At 41.0% G+C, this 4,829-nt stretch overlaps 1 protein-coding gene and 1 long non-coding RNA gene across 2 annotated transcripts in view; both read left to right on the forward strand.

The window, feature by feature from the left end:
- The window catches only part of LOC117943086, a 27,076-nt gene that overhangs the window by 8,076 nt on the left and 14,171 nt on the right, over positions 1-4,829 (forward strand). The window contains exon 2 of the long non-coding RNA XR_004656281.1: positions 2,332-2,345. This is a non-coding gene — a long non-coding RNA (uncharacterized LOC117943086). The remainder of the gene's footprint in view (positions 1-2,331; positions 2,346-4,829) is intronic.
- The window catches only part of si:dkeyp-87e7.4 (uncharacterized protein LOC557283 homolog), a 15,087-nt gene continuing 13,605 nt past the window's right edge, over positions 3,348-4,829 (forward strand). Inside the window, exon 1 of the mRNA XM_034868981.1 lies at positions 3,348-3,617. The gene's annotated coding sequence lies outside the window, so the exon portion shown is untranslated. The remainder of the gene's footprint in view (positions 3,618-4,829) is intronic.

Consider the following 4,829-nt stretch of genomic DNA (forward strand, 5'->3'; position numbering starts at 1 on the left):
GGAACAGGAAATGAGGAAGGGGGCAAACACTTTTTCACACCACTGTATATATATATATATATATATATATATATATATTAGGGCTGGGCAAGTTAACACGTTAATATCGCATTAACTCATTAATTCATTAACGCCGACAATTTTTTTATCGCGCGTTAACGCAATTTTTATTATTTCTTTATTATTGTAAAAGTTTGTTGCTCACAGGCTTTGTAAATACTGCAAAGTCAAATTTTTTGTCACCAGAGTACTTCCAGTCTGAAAAATCACCTTGACAGTTGATAACAGCAAATCATTCAACGAAACACACAGTGGCGCGAGGCTTCGGCAGGCTACGTTAGATACAGCGTGTGGGTAAGTTTAGATAAACAAAGGCAAGAGAAGCTAACGAATACCATAGCAACGTCTGGCTACAGACTGCAAGCCCAGTAAGGTTGTGGAGGACATCGGTCTGGGAATCGCAACAACGACGGCAGGTATGAGATTCCCTCAAGACGCACCATCACAATAATACACAAGTTGTATAAAAAGGAGAGGACTGCAAAACATGCTGTTTCTCTTACTAGGGACTATACTGGATAAACACGGTTCGTGGAATTATGACCAAAAAGTTCTCTTTTGGTCTCATCTGACCACATGACTTTCTCCCATGACTCCTCTGAATCATCCAAATGGTCATTGACAAACTTAAGACGGGCCGTGACATGTGCTGGTTTAAGCAGGGGAACCTTCCGTGCCATGCATGATTTCAAACCATGACGTCTTAGTGTATTACCAACAGTGGAGAGGTGGTCCCAGCTTTTTTCAGGTCATTGACCAGCTCTTCCCATGTAATTCTGGCCTGATTTCTCACCTTTCATTGGATGCTTGAGACTCCACAAGATGAGATCTTGCATGGACCCCCAGTCCAAGGGAGATTGACAGTCATGTTTAGTTTCTTCCATTTTCTAATGATTGCTCCAACAGTGGACCTTTTTTCACCAAGTAAATGTGCTGTATTTATATAGCCCTTTTTCAGTCTTAACGACTACTCAAAGCGCTTTTACATCATACAGGAAACATTCACCATTCACACAGGTAAAAAGGATATATACATTTTGGGGAGTGATTTTTTTTCCCATATTTTTGCAGGGAGACAAATCTACATTTTCTAAATATTGGGATAATGGGGAGGAACGTAGCCCTTGAATTCCCCCCCCCCCCACAAGCAACATATAACATATGATCTGAGTTAAAATTGCTTTGTTATACTAGTTGTAAGCTACAAAAAAATAATAGTAAGTTAACTATATTACTAATACATCAACTATAATTGGTAGTGGTGGAAGAAATAGAGATTTTGTCTTCAGATCTTTTACTCAAGTAGAAGTCGCAATACCTTAAGCATAGAAATACTCTTTTACAAGTAAATGTAAACTTCTCTCTGACTCGGCCACTGGTCTTGCCAAATATGGCTTTTGGTCTTGACCGAGTCCAGGTGTCTTTATTAGCGGGGTGGCAGTAGCTCAGTCCATAGGGAGTTGGGTTGGGAACCGGAGGGTCACTGGTTCAAATCCCCGTATGGACCCAAAAAGTTGGGAGCGTGGATTGGTGGCTGGAGAGATGCCAGTTCACCTCCTGGGCACTGCCAGGTGCTCTTGAGCAAGGCACCGTACCCCCCCGACCGCTCAGGGCGCTGGTTCAGCTGGCAGCCCACTCACTCTGACATCTCTCCATGTATAGTGCATGTATAGGTCCTGAGCATGTGTGTGTATTTCAGGCCTGTGTGTGAGTACTAACAAAAAGTGTGTACACAGAGTGTAGTGCAGTAATTTCCCCATTGGGGACTAATAAACAAATTATCTTATTATCTTATCTTATCTTATTATGTTGAGGATAATATTGGAGGGAAAGTGAAACACAGTTCAGGTGGGGATATTTTTTGGCTTTTTACAAGTTTAGACAGCTAGCTATTGCTACGCCAATGTTTGCTAACGTTGGCGCACCAGCGTTAGCCTAGCGTACTAGGTAAATATTACGGCTGCCTTCGAAGTTTCCTATATCTGCGTCCACGTTGTCAACATAAAACTTGTGGTGTTAGTGCTCCTTTTGACCCATCATTTCGTTGCATTAAATAAGCTTTTCTCCTACGAAATGAGTGGGTTTTTGTTACGTTAGAAAAAAGCTAACTGGCTATAGTTAGCCCATTTGCCTGCTAGCGGACATTAGCTAACGTTGGCGAGCCAGCTGTGTGTGTGTGTGTGTGTGTGTGTGTGTGTGTGTGTGCGTGTGTGTGTGTTCCCTAAACAACTTCCTAATGGATTTCTTTTAAAATTCTGTAATTTGTCTCAGAAAAAAGAACAAATGTTAAATTACACTCTGTTCATTGTTGTTTAACCAAACTTTTATGTTTTCTGAAAAAACATGTATTTCCTATTAACCCACGTCCAAATAACATTAGAATACAACATTTTTTAGGGAAGTTTTTCTACACTACATCTGGAGTGAAGCTATGTTGTCATTTGGTTGGTCAAATGCTCAGTAGGCTACTAGTACCTACTGTAGCAGTAGCAGTTCTAATGCTCAGTACTAGTACCTACTGTAGTAATATCAGTTTTAATGCTCAGTACTAGTACCTACTGTAGCAGTAGCAGTTCAAATGCTCAGTACTAGTACCTACTGTAGCAGGATTGTCTATGTAGCTATTATGAGATATCACCATATGATATCAAGGGGAATAGCTATACTCATAAATCCTGGGTGTTCTGACACTTTTAAAAAAAAATTTATATCAACAAATAACCCAAATTGATTGTCTTGATACTGTCATGAATAAGACTTTTTATTCTGTCCTGGACTCGGTCTTGACTTGGACTCAAACCTTTTTGGACTCGGTCTTGACTTGGACTCGACTAGTCTTGGTCTTGGACTTGTCCCGAAAAAGGTGGTCTTGACTACAGCCCTATTAATTAGCACAACTCTTTAATGTTGCAGCTGTTAAAGGTACTTTTAATTGTCTAATATACTGCTGGGTAGTTTAACCTAAAAATAATCATAATGTATTAGTTGATTTATATTGTGTATTAACTATCAATATTGGAAAACTAACTAGTAGCCAACCTATGCTGTAAAATAAATGTAGCTGAGTACAGAACTTTAGGAATTGTTGTTAAGTAGGCTACATACCACCACTGACAATCTCTAAGGTCACTAGGATGTCTGGTTGGTTGTTGAAGCGAAGAATTTTAGTCACAAACACGAAAATAGGCATAAACCCCGCCCAGACGTGGCGTCATAACGTGTTTAGGCTTCTTGCCTGAGAGAGCCACTGTTTAGCCTACTTTTCTTTAAAACACTGTGATATGAAATACAAGAATGTTTTGATTCTCTTGGGATTAATCGTGGATTTTGTTTCAGAAAGGATTTTTCTTTTTGAACCGAAGAATATTTTTCAGTCACTTGTGCCCGTTCCCCACCCCCACCCATCGGCGGGGTTAACAGAGCCCGCCCCCTCTCTCCCCGGCTGCCTCCGCCTCTCTTCCCCGGTCTGTCATCCACACCGCTGTTGTTGCAGCCATTTTACTGTGAAGCGTCGGCACAGCGGCGACCGGAGGATGCCGAAACAGCACCGTTGAAAGGTAATTCCGCTTTTTTGTTGAGCACTTTCATTCACGTTGGTTAACTTAACGTTTCCGGCTCAGTAAATACGTCGGATAATGTCTGACGAGCTCTGGGGCTCTGCCGGTGTTGGCTGGAGGGTCTCTGGGAGCCTCCAGAACTAGTAGCTGCCCAGACAGAGGAAAGATTGCTGGGAGAGTGTTTGGCGAGCTCGGCTTGTCGCTGGCAGTTTACAAGTCTGTGTGAAAAATGGCGACGTCTTTCATCAAACCACTAAAAGTTGTAAATGAGCTTCTATGCAGCGGTTATATGGATGTGTATCTGGCTACAGTTCAGGTGTTAGGAGGACAGTGTCCTACAAATTAAAATGAGTCTTATATGCGCGTCGTTAGGGGGGCGCTCGAGAGCTGTAGTACGACGTAGGTTTGCGCACGTTTTTTTAGCTTAGCCCTGATTGGCTAGCTTGTTATTTTAGTATTTTATGTAATACAAAAAAAGTAGTCACACCAGTAGGCTATAGGTTTCTTTGTTCATATAAATCAAGTAAACATTCTGTTTGTGTTAGTTTTGTTGACCTATTACTGTTTTCTCCATGGGTGTATAATCATAAATGGATACTGATCTGAAAATGGCGCCTATTTAGTTCAACGCAAATGCCCGCCTAGCTTATACGGCAAAAAAGTTTCTAAGCTTCCGGAGTTTACTTTTGTAATATGCGGCCAACTTAAAATGCCCAATAGTTTCTCTCCCACTGGCCAGCAAGTTTCTGCTCGACTTATAGACTTTTTATTGTGGAACTTGAGGTACGTTTTTCAAATCCAAAATGGAATGAATTTTTTAATATTATTATTATTATAGAGTCATAATCAACCTTGTTTGTTGTCAGAAGTGTCCTGGCATGAGTTTTACAAACGTTTTTTTTTTTTTTTTACAGTGGTAGCCTATGGGGAGAAACGTTTTTGGCAATTTTACGTTGCAATACCACGAGTGGCCACTGAACAAAGGCTTCAAGGCTGAGTGCACCTCTTATTGGCCTGTTCTCTCGCTAACGTTTAAAGGTCTCATGACATGGGGCTTTTGGATGTTTTTATATAGACCTTAGTAGTCCCCTAATACTGTATCTGAAGTCTCTTTCTTTATATAGACCTTAGTGGTCCCAAAATTCAGCCTTGGTGCAGAATTACAGCCACTAGAGCCAGTCCCACAATGAGCTTTCCTTAGTATGTGCCATT

This window comes from Etheostoma cragini, chromosome 4 (genome assembly GCF_013103735.1).
Source record: "Etheostoma cragini isolate CJK2018 chromosome 4, CSU_Ecrag_1.0, whole genome shotgun sequence".
NCBI classification, from domain to species: Eukaryota; Metazoa; Chordata; class Actinopteri; order Perciformes; family Percidae; genus Etheostoma; species Etheostoma cragini.